Source organism: Aythya marila (genome assembly GCF_965140915.1).
Source record: "Aythya marila genome assembly, chromosome: 1".
Taxonomy (NCBI): Eukaryota; Metazoa; Chordata; class Aves; order Anseriformes; family Anatidae; genus Aythya; species Aythya marila.
Genome location: NC_139042.1, coordinates 153,490,069 through 153,511,867, shown reverse-complemented (window position 1 = coordinate 153,511,867; position 21,799 = coordinate 153,490,069). Strand labels below are relative to the sequence as shown.

General features: G+C 45.7%; 1 protein-coding gene across 1 annotated transcript in view; it reads right to left on the bottom strand.

Moving 5' to 3' along the window:
- Nucleotides 1-21,799, bottom strand: part of CACNA1I (calcium voltage-gated channel subunit alpha1 I) — a gene marked incomplete at both ends in the record, with an annotated part of 145,899 nt that overhangs the window by 94,202 nt on the left and 29,898 nt on the right. The gene's annotated exons all lie outside the window — the stretch shown is intronic.

The following is a 21,799-nucleotide window of genomic DNA, read 5'->3' as shown; positions in this document are numbered from 1 at the left end:
CACTGCAGCCCTGCCAAGGGACCATCAGGAGCAGTAGCTTTCTATGCTGTTCTCTGAGATAACACAGCAGCTACTACCAGACCCAGGATACCCGCAGCTCTCAGACTCATCACTTGCTGCAAATTTATTCTTCTACCCCTTACATGCAGTGTATCCCTTCCCAAAAAAAGGTTTAGCAGTGACTAGCAAAGCTCAGGTCTTTTCTACACAATCTTTTCATTCATCTGAGAGTAATTCTTCCTGTCTAGATGTGATCGAACATGAAGCTAGCAGTGTATTGGAAAATACAACCACAGAAGATTTAGCTTTAAGCTTTCTTGCTAATAATCTACTCCTAGTTCTTTCCTGCAGATTCTTGTATCACTGATACTAAAATGTACCGTGACCATAGGCTCCTCCACAGCTGTCTCTAACGTACTTATGTGCCTCATGGGATTTGACACCCTTATATCCAGTTGGCAAATTATCTCACGGGTCTCGTGGTCATCACACATCCAGCTGTCTGCATGGCAGACAACAGAATTATCTCCTTTCCCCATAGCCTATTTTGCAAAACACGTCCACTCAGCTTATGCAGCCAATGTAAGAGCAATCAAACCCGAACCAGGAGCTGTCTGTGCTCCTGCACAAGCTGAAATCTCTCAAATCCAGAATGCTGCTTGGCTGGGAGAGCAGTTGCAAAGTGGTGGTACCAAGTGTATCCTCATCATCGCTGCCAGCAAGGTAATGCTGACCTCGATGGGAGCTCTGGAGAGGAAAATGAGCATGGGATTCAGATGAAAAAGTCTCTTCCTCTGATTGCACATCTAATACTATGCTGACTACCTACATATGTTTCTTCAAGGAGTGGTAGACCACAGCCCTTGGTCTGTCCCACCTCTGCTTACTCAGCGATGACAGGACTTGACAAGAGACATGAGAAAAATGCTGAAGGCAATGGTTTTCTTGGGGAGCCAGGAGGCAGAAAGAGGCCTGAAGGATGAGAAATTATTGCTGTGACCAGAACCTCGAGCATCCACCCATTTTGCTACCAGTATGTGCTGACCCCCATGTCCATTCCCTATGCGATGCTGGTACTGCACAGGAAGGACATCTACTTTGCCCTGAGTCGGGTATAAGACCAAAATATTTTCCCTCTGTTAGCTGCAGTCACTACTTATCAGGGAGAAAGAGAAAGCAGGGTCCTGCCATAGCACCTCTTGCTATGAGTAGAAAGAGGAGAAAACCCCCCTGGAACCACCCATTTTCTAGAAGAGAGGTCACCGTAACCATCCATATAGCAGAGGGCTGATGAGGAGGCACTTGCTCCTCCACAATGTGCCGTAAGGGTTGCTGTGTTTAAAAGCTCTCATGTGATTTAGGAGAGTGAGCAGAAGAAAAAGGGAAAACAGAGCTTAGGTGAGGGTATTAAAGACACGGCTGGAAGAGCCAGCCAGCAAGGACCTGCAGTAAATCTCTAAAAACGAGCTACCATCATTTTCCCAGAAAGAACAGCCTGTCCCTCCGCCATCGGGAAGGATGACAAATTGCCAGCCAAGGGCCAGGTGGCTGAGGTCCCTTGTCCCCGAGGGGCAAGGGAGCCTGGGCAGGCAGGCGGAGGCTTTATGCCAGCCCTGGTGTCAGCCACGCGCCCAAGCCCCCGCACGCTGCACAGGGCTAATAAGGCTTTCCTCCCCTCTCCCTTGCCCTGCACCCTTCCCACCCACCTGCCATCATGACTGGGGAAGATGGTCAAAATTACAAATCACAAAGGAGGAAAAGTCACACATTTTCACCAATAGTTTGTGCCTGGTGACCCTTATCGTAATTTTCTTTATTTTTTTTTTGTCTAAACCCAACTTCGTTTCTCCGATGTAATTAGTTCTAGTGACCCTTCAAACATACTTTTCAGCCTCACTGAGCCATAAATTTCCAAGTGACAGTCATCACGCAGAGCTGCACTGTCATGAACAAAGCTCTTTGCTTCTCCTCTCTCACTCCCCGCGCTTTAAAGCCGTTTCCATGAAGCCTCCCCACACACCCGTGCCTGCTCCCTTCCTCCCCCATCAGCAGTCACACATCTCACACTCCTCCTTTCAGCTTCCTGGATGCTGCCTTTCAGGGTTTTGTTTGAAGGTGCATAAAAAAGAAATGATAGACTTGTGTTGGCCCCGTTATAGGCTGCTGCGTGACAGCTTTCCAAAGGATGTATGCCTATGTGTACGTAACATACACAAGGATATGGGCCACAGGCATGGGAGTGATACTGGGCTGATGTGGGGGAGGTACATACTTTCAGAGATTTTGATGGTTTGTCTGCTGTTTTATTTCCTCACCCAGCACACCCAGGCTTTCTGAAGACATGCTTGATGCAAGTATTTTTTTGAAAATGGTCAAACTCCTCTATTTTAAGCTAGTGTCCAAATGGATAGGACTATCTACTTCAAGAAGGCTTTTTCTTCCCATGCCTGAGAATTCCCCTAGTTTTTCTGATTAATTTTTTAAAAAGGGGGGAGTGCAATAAAGGAGCTCATTATGCCCTACCTCACCTGACACTGAAACCCTAAGGTCTGCAGAAGGAACTGCTGTGATTCTTTAACATCTTCCTCTACATCTACCAACACCAGTGTCCAAAATAAACCCACTGAAATCAGCAAACCCTCACAGGTGTCATAGACAAGGTCCTGAGTAAAGCAACTGCCTTTCAGCCTACAGCATAGAGGCAGTGAATGTGCCCAAACACAGAGAAGCCCTCCACAATTTGAGGTGGGGCTACACTCCCATTTCCAACCCCCCTTTCAGGGTCACATTGCTAGCCACCACACCTCTAATCCTAATGGCACTAACAGCTAGAGGCAATTTGGGTATCTGCACTTAGAAACACTTTGTTTAATGATATGTAAAGCAGGAGCAGCATGGATGAGCATGAAAATATTTGTTTTGAGGGAAGGGGGTGGTGGGGAAGGGTGGATCTATCTTCCAAGCTCTGTGACCACTTTATGCTAGTTAACTGGATTCTTTTGTTGCTCAGTTCACATCAATGTCCCCAGAGATAGTTCCACCAAAAGACTGGTGAAACACAAAGCAGGAACCCATGAAACACAATATATTCCTAGGGAACCCAGACAGTTTGGTACCCAGTTGCTGGAGAGAGCATTGCCCTCCCATGGAAAGGAGCCTCCCACCTTCTACTGGTGCTGTTGGTTCCCCCCTAGTTCAGTGTTTTTAACAATTTCAGAAGTAATAAAGCAGTTTAGCATTGGAGAAGACAAGGTGGGTCATCTTTTAGAAAAGCTGATGGTTCTTTCCAGTCCCAGTAGAGCATGGCTGATGGCAAATTACACACCTGACCCTGGCAGGGCTGGAAAAACAGCTGCAGGAAAACAAATCTGAATTCCCCAAACCCTTCTTCATGCAGATGCTTTCTAATGTGCATCAGAGCATGTGGCGGTGTGATGGAAGCATTTTATTAACAGACAACCTGTATTAACAGAGAACCTGTATAACTCAATTGCAAACTTTAATCCATCCCAAATCACGTCAAAAAATCTCATCTGTCTAATCCCCTTTCTACAGCTGAATAGCACAGGATGGTGGCTGAGCCTGAAGAAATATAAACCAGGACATTTCTAGTGCTTACCACAATAGCTTTCAAAAGAAGGGCCATACTTTTGTATCTGAGAAGCAATAGTCTGTAACCCTATCAGTCAGGGCTCTCCAGCACGTTACGTATCTCAATGCACAGCCTGCAGACTGCTGCAGTGGAGGCACACATCCTGCTCACCCCTTCCTGCTGGGGGAAAACCTCCAGGAGAAGGACAGAAAGGAGAGCAGGAGATGGCAACAGCCTCTGTCCTGCCAGCATAGCCCCTTAACCAGTGCTATGTATGGGACAAGACCACACATCTGCAGTCAAGAGAAGAGCTCAATTTTGTTACAGTCAATCTACTAGATTACTTGCACATACATAAATCAACATTCTCTGCAACACAGAGATAGCTTGGGACTTCCTTGACCTGGTTTTGAGACCAAACACACACTGATGTCTGCACAAAAACCTGCCTTGTAGTAGGCATGGGATAAAGATCTCACACCTATGGGAGCTGAGCTCCTTAGGAATTGTTAAATGAGAGTAGAGAAACATCCAGTACATGCTATGTAGTTGGGAAGCCAGTTGGTAAGCCTGAAAGACCTTTCTCAACTCTAATATGGAAGATAGCGAGACAGGGGGTGTTTATCAGTTTCTACAGTCTGAAAGCTGGATGGATTTGGTGCTTGTGACAGCATGATGAAGAGCACACTAAAATCCAGGCTAGGGCGTGCAAGTCCCAATTCATTCACTCAGCTCTGCCACTTCTGATTTCAGATTAAAACTTAATCTCTTTCTAGCAGCACCTCTGGCTGGCCTAGCCCTATGCACAGGCTGGAGAAATGTTAAGTTGTGGATATAGTTTCAAGCCTAGGAAAATGCTTTCTACACTGCCAGGCTGCTTGTGCCAGCGTCCTGCAGGTAGGATCTCTGTTCAAGCATTGCTGCTCTGTTTGCCATGAGGTTGCTGTTTCTAGTCCACACGCTCGTATTATGAAGGGTCATTTATGAAGGCTCTCAGCTGTGGTATCGTTTATTTGCAGATGATCAAATCTAGATTTAAAAAAAAAGGCAGATCCCTACCATGTTGCTATATGTGTGGAGAGGGAGGGATTGTTTGTTTTTCACTGACCCTTTAAGACAAATGCTTTCCTGTCGGGATTAGGAAAACATGCTGCATCTGAGTAAAATTTAACTTGAATCTCCTCTCTGTTTTCTGTTGCTCTTCAAACAGGGAATTTTAGAGACTGCTTCACTGATGAGAAAAAAAAATGGATTTGGTTTATTTCAGGAGCGGAGGCTGTGCCTTGGTTCTCTCTGATATATGAAACATTCCCTGATTGTGCAAATGCATCCTGATGGTGTCTTTGTGTTTCTGTCACTCCTGATTTATGGGGGCCTTTTCTCCACTCAGAAGAATTTGCATTTCCATTTCCATTACTTGTACCTCTCCCCACAGTGCGGCAGCCCGGGAAGGGAGCTCGTGCCCCACTTTGCCCCAGTTGCCCCACACAGCCCCAGCATCAGGGAGGAGACAGGAGCAGGAGGAACAGGTGATGCTCCATGGAAACAAGCTCACACTGCTGTGATCTCCAGCAAGACCTTTGTGCATGCCCAACACGAGCCTTCAGCACATTTGGCCCTGTTTCTTACCCCTTTTCTTCATGCTCAAGCAATGGAGGGGGAAGGCAGCAGCCCCATGGCATGCCTGGGTCCCAACATGGGTTGCTGCTTGCTCACCTGTTCTCTGTAAAAGAGCAACCAAAAAAAGGAGCAAGAAGGGCTTGGATATGTGCAGGCTTCCCCCAGCAGGTGACTCACCCCCAACCTTCTCCATTCATGCCGGAGCAGGAAGATGATAGAGAAGCTCCAGGACTCATCCCTCCCTCATCTCCTGCAGGGCTGCCCCTGTTCTGACAGACAGCTCGCAAGCAGACCCCTATGCAAAATAAACTGAGAACAGAGCAGACATCCTGGACAAGTGGGCTAAGCAGAAGTCCAAGGCTTCATCCTTACCCCTCCTGCAAACCCTGGTAGCCACAGTGTACCTTACTGTGCCAGCCCAGGCTCTGCACCCCCAGCCACGCACTGCCCCTTATTCATGCAGCCTGGATGGGCTGTCATGGGCAGCGTAAGCTTCAAATGAGGTCTCTGAGCCAGCATGAGGGTGGGCTTTGAGCCAGCAACATAGAAAAATATAGGGTCTGCAGTGCAGCCCCTAGTATCCACCTTACGGCTCCGCTTGTGTCTGCTTTGATGGATGTAGCTGATGTCCACCTAGGAAACTATGAGCCTTGAAAGAAAGAAAAAGATAGCTTCAGAAACGGAGGAGGAGTTGCCAGGACACATCAAGCTTTAAAGACGTGAGTAGCAGAAACACATTAAAGCTCCTTCTTCAGAGCTGTCAGCCCTGCAGCCGTCATCAGAAATGAACTCCATTAAAAAAAGAAACAACCAACCATATTGAGCATTTGTTTGGACATTAAGGTTGTGGATTCCTAATAGGCTCTCGAAAGTCAAATGTTGTGCTATGTGCCGTAAGCCTGCATCTTCCTAGCTTGAAATGAACTGAAGTGATATGTTCAAAAATTATATTTTGCTTCAACTTGTTTGAATTATGTTGTTTTGACCTAAGGGTTTTGTCTATTGCCCATTACCATGTTGACTTCCACGTTACCATACAAAGCCAAAAGGAAACACACTGAGCTGATTAAAACAAGCACATAGTTTTCAGGGGATGACAATACATGTAAGCTGATTTCACTGAATCGGCAATTTCCAGCTGAAATCTGTTCCAGGGCAAACATCTCCAGAAGCACCAACGGGAGCTCATGCGCTGGCCCCCAGCGTGCATCTGAGGTATGTATGCATGCACAGACAGACTCACAGCCCAAGGTTTGGTCCCTTTTTTCTCCATAGGATTCCTTTTTTGGCTCTCAGAGTTTCGCAGACTGTTGAAAGCCATTCCATTAGGCACTATCTGCCCTATTTACCCATCTCCCAGCTGCCTGCAGAGGAGCTTTCGTCAGTGGGTCTAAGCTCATGAATGCTGACACAGGATTATCTGCCCTGTGAAGAATGGTTTAACCAGATTAATCTGTGGGAGATCCCATCAGTCCCTTCCCTGCAGAGCCCTACAAGCAAAGAACTGGCATAATCTCACAGCCTACGGCATGTGGCCACCCCTAGGATGACACTGGAGGAAGCTATCCCATTCCCCAGGACACCAAATCCTCTCCAGGGAAGGGCCAGCCTGAAGTGAGGGGCTGCAGTGGGATGGGGCAGAAGGCACCCTGATTTTCCATACCCTGGAGCTGACTGCTCTGCTTCAGCATGGCCATAACTTGTTTTTGGCACCCTACAGGTGATCATTGGAGTTGGTAAGCGCTGGGACCCACGTGCAACATGGGCTGGGACTGCAGGGATGCCCAGCATGGGGTCTGCCCGGGTAGCAGTCCACACTACAACATGAGGAGCCTCAGGGTGCAGCACACAGCAGCACCCCACACTAATAGGGATGTAGAGCAAAGTCTCATAGCCCCCAGTCCCTTAAACCTACCAGGTTCAAGCGGGAGGGAGGAGTAAAGGGAACTACTGAAGGTCTCGCCTCACATGTACCCGACTCCAGCTCACTTCCTTTCATTACAGCAGATAAGAGTGTAAACCAGTTAGTAGGCAAATGCAAACCCAGAAATCACATTCCCTCAGCAACTCGTGCAGCTTCAGAAGAGATAGGAGCAGGAAAGACAAATCAAGTCACATCTTACATAGACTCTTAAACAAGGGGGGAAGGCTAGGCATTAGTATTTCTACTACTGGCTTTTCCCTTTTTTCTTTTTTTTTTTTTTTTTTCTTCTTTTAACAAAGCCTAGCTTCAAACATCTCAAAATGGGCTGACTTTAAGGTGAACTAGAAATCCTGGCAATGGATGATGACTAATATACTATGAATGACAGAAACTTGGTGGAACGCTAAAAAGCAAATGGGATATTATAATACCTGGCTGCAAGTTATATAGAGAAGTGGGATTAAGCCAAAGGGTTGGAGGAATAATGTATTTTTTTAAACACCTCTGTAGAGTTAGCTCAGAAACCTTAAAACTCTTAAGGGGGAAAATTCTAAACGCAGAGGATCATACCATCAACCCCGTGCAAATTCACAACCTCGGGAGCTGTAATATATTTATAATCCCATGCTGCACATTTATCAGCGCTTCAAATAAAGACAACTGGGTGTGCAGTTTTGCAAGAAGTAGCGGCACAATTTATTAAAAAGGAAAATGGGGAAATTCACCTGTAAGCTGGCACAAAGAACACAGCAGCTCCTTGGCGCTTTAAGCAATTGCTTCTTGGAACAGCTAATTCTAGCACCCACAAGCAAAAAAGCAGCTATTCTTGACTTCATTTTCTGTAACACACAGGGACTAATTCAGGAAGTGACAATAGCCGAGCCTTTAAGTAATAGGGTTCACAACATAATTAAGTATAACACCCTAGGAAGAGGCAGTGGACAAAGAGATACCCAAGTGACATGAGATTTTAGGAAAGCATTTACAGCATGAGAGGGTCTTTCGGAAGGACATTAGTTCAGAGAAAAGGAAGCAAATGCTGTGCAGATAGTTTGAATAATATATAAGTGATGTGGAAAGGGAGCTCTTGGAGGTGTCACAGAATACACAGAGGGTACAAGTTATTTGGGGTGGGTCAAAACAGCCTCTCAAGACCAGAGATGGCTCTTGTGTACCAGTGTGAGACTTGACCAACTGAGGTAGATGACCAACAATGGTAAGTAACACCACATCAATAAAACAAAGTGGTCTGGTTGGCTCAGGTTGTGAAGGATTTTGCAGAACCCAAGGGGTTCAGAGAAAGATGACAGAGCTGATGGACACCCTGGGAACACTCTGTGAGGAGAGGGAAAAGTTTGGGCCAGCTCCTGAGTACTTTTACTAAGTAAATCCTGCTGCAAGCACCAATTACATTAGCAATCTCTTTGATTCCTCCCAGGGCTGTCACCACAGCATATTATTGTTGGAAGCTTTTGATCTGCTATTACAGAGGTCCTACATCTCCTGTAGAGTGCAGGGAAATATTTCATGAACTCCGATAGATGAGAGTACGTTTCTGGTGGCCCATTCTGGATTTAAAAGCATAGCAGCTCGTGATTGCAGGGTGCTGGATGAGGCAATTCCAGCTGTCTTTCAGTCCCAAGCTCCTCCAAACAAGACAAACAAGAGAAGTGTATCAAATAACACAGAAAGTAACCGAGGAACTTCTGCACTCCCAGCACAGTGACAAGAGGTTGTACAGTGACACTAGAAGATGGCAAACCCAAACCTGGCAGTTAGAAAATGTTTTTTCCTCTCCCCCTTCTCCATTTCAAGATCTGATTCCACAGCAGAACTCACTGCCACAGGACGGTAGCAAGACCAGGATCCCACAACATGCAACACTGGACCAAGCAATCCACAGAGAAATAAAACCATAACCCAGAGTTATCATCACTAGAGAGACTCAAAACCCCAAAACTTACACCGAGCTCTAACCCACATCCCTGGGGTTAATCCAGGTCTGCCTGCAGCGAGGTCTGGGTGCCTGAGAGATGTCCCCTGCTAGCCCATCACCAGCAGCTATGCACCGACCAGCCCCAGACCAGGCATTCCTCTTTTTCCTGATCTGGATAACATTTATAATTAAGGCAGTCACATTTACCACTTGATTTTCTGAAGTACTAAAGCATATGGGGGCCACAGGCAGACACACAATGGGTCCAAAACGAGGGATGGAGCAAGTAATGCAACACCACACTGATCAGGCCAAGCAAACTTTGATTTTTCATGAATTGAAAATGTGATGAGCATTCTTGCAGCAGTACAAGTGCAGCTGCTGTGATTCATGCGCCTTAATATTCCAGAAGATAGAGACACCTTTCAGACAGCTGTCACCTTCCACACCAGTCACTGTCAGAGAGGCAGGACCAGTGATTCAGACTGCAGCCCAGCACTGGAGATGCCCAACATCCTTATTCTTTTCACATCAGCTGCAAGATAGGCAGGTGGAAGAGTGTTTGCTTAGCTCTGAGTCCACAGGAGATGCAGATACAAGATTGTATTGCCCTGGGATGCTGCAGCAACACAAGCCAGTTTCAGGATAAGTAGGTTGCTTTGCCAGCCAAATTCTTTTTGCAGTGCTTTATCTAACTCAGCCTGAGTGCCAAGTGCCCAAGCACTCTCTGAGCTCCAAGCTCCTTTTCAGTCATGGCACTTGACCATCTTTCCTTTATGGATTGCCAGCCAATCTGAACAGTGCTCCCAATTCCTAATTAACTTGCTGCTCATTTTCTTATCATTGAAAAAGCATGTGCATGCAGGATTGCAGCTTACACATGTGTGTTATGAGCAGCTGTAGTACAAGTCACTTACATTCAAAGTAAGATCCAACTCAACAGTGTTTCTCCACACCTGCTGCTGCCTCTCACTCCTCCCAGGACATTGTTTATTCCTCCATCCCTCCAGGCATTCCTCATCTCTTGCTCCTTTTGCACCAATTCCCATTGCTTTCACCCTCCTCCATGTCCCCTGCCCCACTTCTGCAATATTGAATTTCTTTTCCTCCATTACTCTCCTGCCACCTTGTTCGAAGGCACTGCTGCTTACACTCCCTGCACATTCCCCCCTTTGCCCTGACACGTTCTCGCTTTGCAGCCCTCCCTCCTCTCAGGGAAGCGAAGGAAAAAATGCCACCTCTCACTTGTGTATACAGCATGGACCCAGCCTGTTTTTAGATCAGGCTCTGGCAGAGCCAGAGCACTGAAGCTGCCTGGGATAGCTAATGATCTCATCTTCTGCAAACCATGAGCTTTTCTCTTGGCTCGTTCTCTTTGACCTTAGCATAGCCTTAAATATTGAGTGCTGCTTCCTCCTGGAATTCAGTGTTGACATCTCTTGCTCCTGCCTGGCTTCTCCTTGTTTGTGAGACAGCAGCTCCGTTTCTGTAGCACTGTTTCCAAGCATGCTTTTGCCTGCCATGGCCTTCTGATCACCTTTTCTGAAATGAAACAGTAAGTGGTCCCTACTGGACTCAGCAATATCTGGAAACTGCTGCCATCACTCATGGGGGTACCCCAGCCTTTATCACTCCTGATGATGGTACCAGTTAAGCCCAAGACACTCATTTAAGACTTGTCGGTTTGGGCTACAGCCAGGGAGGCAACAACAGGGCTTCCAGCCTGTTTGTCTGATAATTGCCATATTCCTTCTAAATATTGTCCTTGCAATGATGTTTCTTTCCCTAGAAACATGCGAGTCAGCAGCAGAGGCACACACAGCAGTCAGACATTTTCTCTGGGCTCCTACTAGAAGGATCCTAGCAACACAATTTCTGGTGCATTTGAGCTAGGTTGCAAGTGTCACAGGCCATGGGTCATTCATCAGCTTAACAACTTCACAGGCACAAAGCTCTTTTGAATATTCAAAATATTTCATCCTTTTTCTCCTTCATAAGCCTCCTGTATTTCTACTCTCTTAAAGCAAGCCCTCTCCTTCCCCAGGACAGAAATTTTTGCTATTATTGTAAATTCCTTGCAGGCTCTCCCTCAGCTTCTTGTTAAGCCAAACAACCCATGGTTGCCACTTTTAACCTTTCCTGCTTAAAAAATATATCAAGAAATATCTATTTCCTTTCACTGTTTTTCTCTCTTCCTTCTTTTCCAGAATCCCCTAAGAGCACTCATTGTAAAGAACCCAATCCCATAGGAAAAAGGAGCAGCACATCTCAAGTCTACAGCATGACATTTCATTCTACACATTGACAACAAGCTCCTTAAAGCAGGGACCATCTTATCTTCCTATGTTTATACAGGGCCTAACACAACCACTTCCTGATCCTCCTACATAGTAGTGAGAGCAAGGTGCTCTGAACTGCAAAATTAACGAAGCTTCAAAGATTTGTCTTACTCCTCAAAAAAAAACAAAACAACAAACAACAACTTTTCAAGAACCGATCTCTGCCCTAGTGCTCCTGAGGATCCCCCTTCCCATTTCAGAAAGAGATGCAAGTGATGAGGTGCAAACAAGAAGCATCACTAGTTCTGCTCATAAAACTACTCCTCATCCTCTTCAGGTCCACCCATCTTCCTTTCACCTCACAACATAACCACAGGTCAACCTTCTCCACAAATCCACACGCTTCATTGCCCTACATTTTACCTCCTCCCTACCCTACAGTCCAAGCCTCTTCAACACTTTACTCCCTGCTGGGTGCAAGCCCATTCCTCGCTGCCTCACCCAGCACCATGTCCCAGCAGCTCAGTTAGCAGCAGCCCACTCCCTGGCCACTCTGTCCAGGTGGTCCCTGCCTTTCAGTGGCTGGCAGACCATCAAAAAAGATGGGGACTCTTCTTCACCCATTGTTCTTTTAATGAGGACAGCAGCAGGACTGCTTTCCTCCTTCCACCCACAATGGATTGTGAGGTTGGAATTGGCCAAGATGTTCTTACAGGGGGAATTGACCACCTCCACTTATTTCCTTAGGAAAGGGAACTAAAAATAACAATACCATAACACTGACAACACAGCCCAAGACTGCACTGAACTTCTCTGGTAGTGATTTGTAGGTAACTTAACTTTATTACCTGTAGGACTCTGTAAACGTGTGCCACACATCTCAACTGCCTTCAGACGTACAGATGGGAAATGTCATTTAGCAGAAGAGCCTTATTAATCATTGGTATAATTTCCCTGTCTCCCTTCCACTGTAACCTTCAACTGCGCTTTCATTTCCTCTTAGCCTGACCCATTTTCCTACTTTGCCTCAAGTCCCACTTCACTCTAACGTGCCCCCAGTATCACTTACTGCTCACTGCACAAGGAAAACCTATCGTCTTTCTTGCACTTCAATAGCTTTATTAATCTCCAGATGATTTAAAAAGAAACTAGTTTAGTATTTCCCCTTTTTAGACTTTCTGCTCCAGCCTCTTTCTCATCTTTTCTGCACTAAAAGTGAAGCGATACTGCTGAAGATTGAAGGGCCAGGAGAAGAGGCTCAGGAACAAACCAACAAAAGCAAGAAAAAGCCACAACTTCCAAATATCGCACAGATGATCTCCATATGACTTGTAAGACGAGGTAGCTCCATCACTTAGAAAATCAGTCCAAACAACACCCAAACTGGGGAACTTACAGATAGCAAAGGCCACACCATACATTTGGCCCCTGAAATACTTTCCTGTCCAGAGAACTCTAGACAAGAGAGTTTTCAATTTAGGCTCAGATGTGATGAAATGACTTTTAAAAGCAAAGTACTGTAACATCTGAAAGAACACGTTGTGACAAAGTATAGCACTCTAGGCTTTTTTTTTTTTTTTGTATATACATAAACACCAAGAAAATCACGTCTTACAAAATCCTCAGAATATTTTTAAACATGACAAGCTAGTGAATGAATGAAATTGGTCAATGTATAAATCACAGTAGAATTAAAATCCTTACTATGGCAGTGAGTTAATTTTGTGATTGATAGAGATTCATTTCTATGCTGCCACATGTTACTTAAACACACTGATTATCTGGAAATGAGAACATCCCATGAGTGACAAAATTGCAGAAAACACCAAGTTGTTTTGAGGTAGCCAAGACCAGAACAAGCAGGGAGGAATTTGAGTGAGACCTAAGCAAAGAGACAACGTGATAAGTTACATTCAATGCTGGTAAATGCAAATAATACCACTAAAGAGCAGAAAACTGCACATTATTCACACATCTTTCAGATTTATGAAATAACTGTCTTAGCCAAAGAAAGGAATTGAGATGGCAATAGGAACAGCTGAATGCTGAGCTCAGCTTGCTGTGCAGCTGTGGCAGAAAACCCAACCACGATGTCAGAACATAGGAGGAACAGGATAAAGTGACACAAAGACAGTGCTGAGCCCTCTGTAATTCAGGAACAGGACTGCATCCAGAATGTTATGTGCAGCATTGGCCACCATCTCAAAAAGGAAAAAAAGAGAGAGGGTGGGTAAAACACAGCCATGAGCACAATCACACTGCACAATTTAGGAGGAGATACGTTGACAGCTCTTGTAGGTGCCATACCAATCTGGCCTAAGTCCATTCCCCACGTCTCTACCTTCACCGCGTTTCAGGAAAACCAGCCATCTGGACTGCCCCACACATCACTCCCCGCCAAGGTGTTCCAGGACTAGCCTGCAGGAATCAGCCTTGCATTGAATTTAACTCCTATGAATATTAAAACTCAGAGCTGGGAACATCTCTCTTGTTTTTCCAGTGGTTGATTTCCCCCTCCCCTCCACTGTTGTTATTACTGAATTCCCCACTTCTGTTATGTAAAGTAATTTGTGCTATTGTGTTCGGAGAATACAGCTAGTGCAGCAGATAGCACACAAAATAAGATGATATTGCATCACTTATCTGAAAATCCTTGCTTACAGAGGAGAAAAGAGGAGAGTGGGCAACTACAGGAACTGCAGGTGGAGTGGGGGGGGAACCTGAAGACATCTGGACCAGAGCAACAGGGTGGGCACTGTAAATGTCACTTGAACAAATAACCTGGGGGGGACACTGGGTAGATGGTGCACTTATATCACAGGTCCTTGGTCACTGCCATCCCCAGGCAGTGCTCACCAAGGAGTGGAGCAGACACTTGCGGCAAAAAAGGGTCCCCATCACTCCTTCCCCATGCCTTTGGAAGAGCCTGCAGCAGCACAGGCTTTTGCTCTGTGTATCCAAGAGAAGCTGTGGCAGAGATAAAACTGTCCTCCATTTGGACAAAGGAAAGAATTTTGGAGCAGACAGGTTTACTTTGGCTAATTAAAAGCACGAGGCACCAAGGAAAGCAGAGCTTTAATCACTGAAAATAGCTGGAATTAAAACTAATCACGAGCATTTAGCACACCACAGATAAAGATGTTTGAAAGTCTTTCTGCCAGGGGCCTGTGGGCTGCCTTTACATAGCTGCAAGAAAAAAGGTACACAGACTGATCCAGCATCATATAAGCCTGTTTACCTGTACACTCTGCCACCCTCCTCAGGGGTGGCCCTACCAGAAGAAGACAGAATGAGGGCTCTGTTCCTCAAGCAAAGTCCAGCTCCCACAAAAAGTCACCTCGTTCCTGGCTCAAAAGAGCCCCTCCAGAACATACATCAACAGTGTAAGAAGCAGGAGACCCACAATGGCAGAGAGCACCCTCAACACCCATCTTCCCTTCCTCCCACTCCTGCTGTAGCTCATCACTCACTGCCTATGGTTGCAACTCTGCCTCCAAGATCTCCTTATAGTTCCACCCAACGCTGGTGCTCTCTGGTCTGGAAGGCAACAGCAGTCCACCACCTGCTGAGCCAACCTTAAAAGTCACCATAAAACATCACTGACCCTGAAGTACCTGGTGGGTGCAACATGGGAATGGACAAACCCCAAGATCCTAACCCAAGCAACCACAGCAGCAAGCTGCTATGCAGCCAAGATCCATCACTTACGTTGCTGAGGATGGACAGTTCATCCCCGCTACCTCTTACCATGGCCTGAAGCCCAACTCACACAGCAACTCTCCTGTCAACCAAGCCCTGCACTAATTTCCGAAACAGGAAATCACTTGAAGCACAAGCACACTCACACTGTTCATTGGCCTCCCTAATTTATCAGAGGAGCCATTCCTCTTAATGTGGTAAGAGATGAAGTCCCTGAGTCCTGGCTCCACTGGAGATTCCCCCAGCAACAAACGCAGGCAGAGCAGCTTCAGCAAGTCCAGCCCCCAAGCTTTCAGTCAAGGGTTTTATCCATTTCAGGTCATATCAGAATAATACACCCTTTTCCAGCTTCCTAGGAATTTTCTGCATCTCCATTTTCTAGTATCCTCCTACAGACCCTAATCATGAATGATTTATAATAAAATTCAGAAGAAAGGGTACTCAGCTTGCAATTCTAAATGGCTTCTGCTTACAATATGCCTGTAATTCCTCTTGCTGAGCTTCCACTATATTTTTCAATACTCAAACTGATTAGGAAATGCCCTGTAATTTACTAATATCATACTTTAGCTACTTGCAGACAAAGATGCAGAAGTGAATAATTCTAGCCCATAATATTTTCAACTTGCATGGCTGTACAAAACCAGCACTACATTTAAAACAGATTTTTGAACGGCTGCTGCAGGTTATATTTCCATGAACCCATAGCTCACCAGTCATGCCATGCCACACGGGTGAGGGCAGCCTCTTGCATGGAGACAAGCTTCCTTTTGTGAATGGAAGAGGTCCATCACACTACACAAATTCAAAATTTAAAGTCCACTGAGTCTGGATAAAGAGACCGCTTCAACAGCGCTTTCACAGGCATGTTTTCTGCCCTTGACCACGCTCAGAGAGGCCCATGACTGCTGGAGGACTGCAGTCATTTAATGTGACCTCCCATGTGGCAGACAGGCATGACACTTACCTCATACAGCATCATTTTAGTGGTGCCTGGTGGCACAAGTTCAGCCATGAGTAGAAACTCCAAGTGCTGTGTTTCCAATGCATCTAAGTTAATGCTACTGAATGATAGATATCAAAGTTTCATTATTTCCAACTGAATGGAGTATGAAAGGTTATTTTTGTTGCCTTTTCCCTAGAAGAGGCAAGCTTGCCTTGTCCAAGTTGCAAATCCTTTTCAGTATCTTCCACTACTAAGTCCTCCTCCTTCACTGGCAAGGTCAGCAGCTCCACCTCACTTTCAGTGAAGTACCACCTCTCCCACGTGCCAAATTTCTGGGAGAGGTGCTGAGCCATGTCCCCTCTGCTCAGGATTAAAGATGGGGAAGAGCCAACAGTCAGCTGGGAGATCCCCAGTCAGATGCCACAACTGGACAGCTCAGCATGCTTTAAATAAAAGGAATGTTCAGGTGTCCACACTCCGCCCCAGCAGAATGAGCAGCTGGCAGCACATGGGATTGTATTAACAGGACTGTAGCCAGTAGGTTATATAATTATTTCCCTTCATACAGTACTTTCTAGAGTATATATGGATGCTTGGTTCACTTTTGGACCTACCAACACAAGGAAGATGGTCAACTGGAGCAAGTTCAGTGGCTGGCCACTAAGATGCTTAGGTGCTGGAGCAGTTACTCTGTAAGGAGAAGCAGAAGGACTGGTGATTATTCAGCTTGGAGAGGAGATTTGAGGGATCTAACAGCCCCTCAGTACACGCAGGATGGATCCAGGCTCTTTACTGCAGTACGTGGTGTGACACATTCATTAAAGGAATGAGGGGAAGAAAAAAAATTTCCCCTTTGTAGATATGGCAGATGTTGCTGAGAGAGTTGGTGCAGTGTCCATCCTTGGAGGTTTTCAAAACCCAGCCAACCAAAGCTCTGATCAACCTGGCCTGAGTTCAGTGCTGATCTTGCTTTGAGCAGGAAGGTGGACTAGAGGCTGCTTGCAGTCTGCAGGATTTGACATTTTTCTCCCTTCAAAACTACCTATTTCTTCATCTTCCAGACCCATCTCAGAATTCAGCTACAATGTGTGTCTCAGTAACTCAATAAAATGGGATGCCTTTGAAAAATGAAACCCATTCCTTAATCACAGAAAGAAAAACAAAACCAATACAGAAATAAGAGGGAATCTTCCCTCCACTCTTCCTCCACATGGGGGATGTCCTCTCCCCACATCCTTTTCTGAGGATGGATGCTCCATCTGCTCTTTCAGCCTTGTTTATGAGGTTACAGCTCCACTGCTACCCTTGCTCGAGGATTTTACAGCCTTGTTCGCTTGCCAGGCAAAGAAAAAAGTTTCTCTTCTGTAACATGAAGAGATGTCACTTTTGTATTCCTGTCGTTTTTCCCCCAGATGCACATCACTCTCAGTCTCCAAGGGAATGTGCATATTCACACAAAGTTGGAAATGAATATGCCTGGATCATCCCCCAGACCGGGCATGCATACACAGCCTTGTGCTAACACACCCACCCACTCAAAGATTAACTAAATTTTGACCTGATTGCATCCAATTAACCTGAATTTCTCACTTTTCTGCAAAGCAGTTTCCTTCACAAGCCCATTGGCCTTTACCTTGTGGCTATATTATAAGTATTATGCCCTAGAAAAACTCAAAGGGAGAGGTAAGCAAGGAGTATGGAAGAAAAAGCAGTGTAAGATGCCAGTTTGGGGAAAACAGAAGGGAACAGGAAATTATCAGGAGTATAATTTTCTTACCCAATATATATTTGCTGAAACAACCTATTTGTTTGTTTCGTGGCTCTGGGGACAGGTTTCAGCCATGGGACAACTCCTTCACCTTTTGATATATCAGGAAAGCACCTTCTGTTCTGCAGGTGGCTGCTGAAGCGCCGCACTTGGGCACGTGCTCAAGGTTAGCCACATGCTGGGAAGGCCCCATGGTGCCATACACACAGAGCAAAAATAAACTGAATGTTAATAGGAGGAAGAGAAGACGTGGAAAATAAAGAAGCAGGGAGTAAAATCAGGAAGAAAAGATATCAAAGCTAAGTAAGACAGCAGGAAAAAAGTATGTGTAAGGCTGGGGAAAGGCGCAGGGCGAGCAGTGGATAGGAGAAAAGTTGCATTAAAATATATTTAGAGGAAAAATGTTTTGAGAGGAAAAGCCTCCTGTCCAGGAGAGACAACATTGAGCTAATTGGAAGAGAGAAAGCTACAGCAAAATAGAGAGCAAGCTCCCACAGCCCACCGCTCCCCAGGCAGGGCCACTGGCCCCCTCCACTGCAGGTGTAACCGTGGGGCCGGATCCAGCCTCAGCTCAGGACACGATGCCCCAGTACAGCCAGTAAGTAGCCATGGAGACATCACAAAGAATGGGGGCAGGTGGAGATGGAAAAGGAGAAAACCAAAAAAAATGAGGGATGAAATGAGACCAAGCCCATTTGTCAAACGAAGCAGGAGAAAGAAATAGGGACTTATTTTTGGATAAGTGCTTCTAAAGCAAGCAACCCTGCCCCCTCCTGCTTGTTCCCGTACCCCACCACCCTCCCTCGGTTCACTGCTCTATTTTGGGTTTAATTATACACCGTGCACAGGGTCTGCAACACACCACGATCTTCCCTGGTGCAGCACTCCCCTATTTTGCCTCTTTCCCCCTTTTCATTTTGTGCACAGACTTGCTAAAACAAGAAAGAAAGAAGAAAGTCATTCTGTTGTTTCTCAGAGGAACAGGAACACCGTTTGTTTTCTCTCCCCTTCAATCACACTCATTCTCCATGCCCCAGTGCTGAGGCAGTTCTGTCAACTGTGAGCAAAGGTATCATGTGGCCATTTTTTCCATCCCTTCAAAAAAATAAAAAGAGAGAGCCTGAAAAGGGGAAAATGCAAACAGATAAGAAGTAGAACAAAGGGGGCAGAGAGAAGGAGGAAGACAGAAGTTGTTGGTTTTTTGTTATTGTTGATCTTTTGAGGTGTAAGAAAGCAGGTGACCTTACCCAAACACATAATATAATTCCTACTGTCCCCTCTGGGGTGGTCAACCTTCCCTGCAGCCCTTCTTCTGCCACCCCATTCTCAGGGGAGCCCCTGCAAGAGGCAAAGGCTCCAATTTGGGGACACCCCAAACTGAGGAAGGGACAGATTACATGCAGGCCAAAGCAAAATGCCTCCTGTCCTGGCTATTCCTAGGCCAGAGGTGAAGAGTGTCAGGAGCCCCCTGCAAAGTTAAAAAGAAGTTGCCATTGCAAAAAGCTGTGCTGAGTGTGCCCGGGGCGGAGTTGCTGTTTCTGGACACCTTCTTTCCCAATGTCAGGACTTTCTACCCAACCAGACTGCTCTGAAGTGTTCCTCTGCTGCCTGAGAGCATACAATCAATACTGTTAATTGTTTGCATGATTGCAGCACTCATGCTCTGGTCAGGACCCACATGCCACAAGACAACATAATGATTTCTTCCATCCACCACAGAGCTGCAGCTGCAATGGCATTTGAGGTATCAGTACTAAATTATGGTGGAAGAGGTGTCCAATCCCTGCAGTATCTACAGATACATAATACAATTAATTCTTGCAGCAGGCTCCCAGCATAGCAGGTGTATGTGAAGGGGAGGATGACAGAAAGCAAGGCACAGAGCGCAGATGGATGCAGAGGCAGCGAGCACCTTCCATGCAGAGAGTTGCTGGTGAGGGACCTTCCTCCCTTATTCTTCTCCAATGGAAAGATGAATCAGGAGATGCATTTGACAGGCTTAAAGCTCAAATGTGTCAATCTGAGGAAAAATGGTTCTTTAACAAAAAGATTAAGCTCATACACGGAATACAAAAGGAGTGAGCAAGTCACAGTCTCAAGTGGGAAACTGATTTAACCTTAAACTAATCCAGAGATTTTTTTTCAAATTCTGTGGACTGCAAATTTAGTCCTGAGACAGCAGAAACAGATATTCCAGGTGACATCACTCACACCCCAAAAAGGACAAAGGAATGCATAGAGCTGAAAATCACACAAAACTAATGCAAGAGTTGGAAGAACCAGCTCTTCGGGCCAGAAATGTGAAGGGCTGATCCCATACCCCAGAACAGGGTCCTCTGGTGTCTCAATTGCAGCTGTACCAGGCCTTGCACAACCAGTAAAAGAGCCAGAGCAGCCTCAGTATTTGATCAATTATGCCATCAATGCTTACATGCAAGAAATGCCTTTTTTTTTTTTTTTTTTTTTTTTTTTGGAAGCTTATCGTAGCTCTAGCCAGAGCCTCATACAGGCTTGGGGAACACCGGGGCATCGATCCGTGTCTTTTGGTAACTGTGGTGACCACAGTATGAGCTGCATCAGGTTGGCAACTACAGCTGAACAATAGAGAAAGAGCTCTATCTTTTTATGCCAGGCGGTGTTAATCCTAGAAAATAAATAGCATAGCTAAGGGAAATGCAGAGAAATCTAAGGCAAAGCTCGCTGCTCATTCAGAACTCGAAGTACAAGGGCAAATTGCTTTTACCATCCTGATCAAAAAAAAACAAAAAAACAACACATCGGTAGCACTTAGCGACAACTTTCCAAACAGTGCATGCAAATGAACGTATGGCAGCTAAAAGCCTGCCTCGCTGCAATGCCAGGCACGGGGAGATTGGCAGTAAATGTCTCCTGCGACAGCATGGCTGTCTCCACGGCCCTGCAGAGGAGCACAGGGCTCCTCCACAGAGCTGCCCTCCCCTCGTGAGCTGCATTAGGATGGAGGGTAATCACTGCTGAGTCACTGCCTTGGGATGGGAAAGCAATCTCCAAGCAGGAGGAAGAGGAGGTGGAAGTAACCTCCAGGCTGGAGGTTGGCTCTTGGATGCTTTTCAGAGACGGAGCACCATGGGAATAAAATTAAAGAGAAGAAAATAATACTTGAGGCAACAGCCTCATCTCCATAGTGGCCAAATATTCATCTTCCAAGCCGTGTGGGCTGCCAAGGGGCAGGGATTCCTTTTTGTTAGCAGGAGCTGACGTTAGTGTAGATAAACAGCAGGCTCATGGACCTGCTGACCTGTCCAGGTCAATGCACAGAGGACACAGGCAGGGGCTCTGCAGAAACTCTCCTGCACGTGTCCTAAGGAGGAACAACCCCATGTAATCCCTGATGTCAGATAAAGGACAGGTGTGCACAGTAATTTCTGGTGCAGGGGTCTTCAGATGATCTTCTAAGTCTGTGGACTCTTTGCAAGGGCTTTACTTGGAGATCTCTGTTCCCCTGCCAGAAAAGACAGAAGTAGGACCAAGGTGTTCAAAAGATGGGTAGTTTAGAAACCTATACTCTTCCCTTAGAGAAACTCAAAAAATCAATTTTTCCTAATATGAAAAACAAACAAACAAACAAACAAAAAACCCATAATATAGAAAGTCTGGGGAGTTGTAAAATGTTAAGCTTCCTAAAAAGTCAGTCTGTGATGGTTATTGCAAGGCAGTCTTAAATATGGCTATCCAGCAATTCATGGGATTTACATAAAGCCATGAAATGTGAACATTGCCCAAGAGAACCCACTGCTGAAGAAAAAGCCAAGGTCCCAAAAGAGACAGGAGATTATAGATGTATATACCTACAAGCATTCTGGAAAAAAAATAATAAATAAAACAGGGGTTAAGCTTATGCTAGTGGCCGTGCACGCATTCTTCAGATATCATCTAAGAGCTCTCTACCTGGTTTTAAACCTTCTCTTCAGGTCTCGCAGGGTAACTGCTTAGATCATTTCAGAATTACAAAATAGTACGTTTTAATTATTTAATAATACATTTCTAATTAGGCTA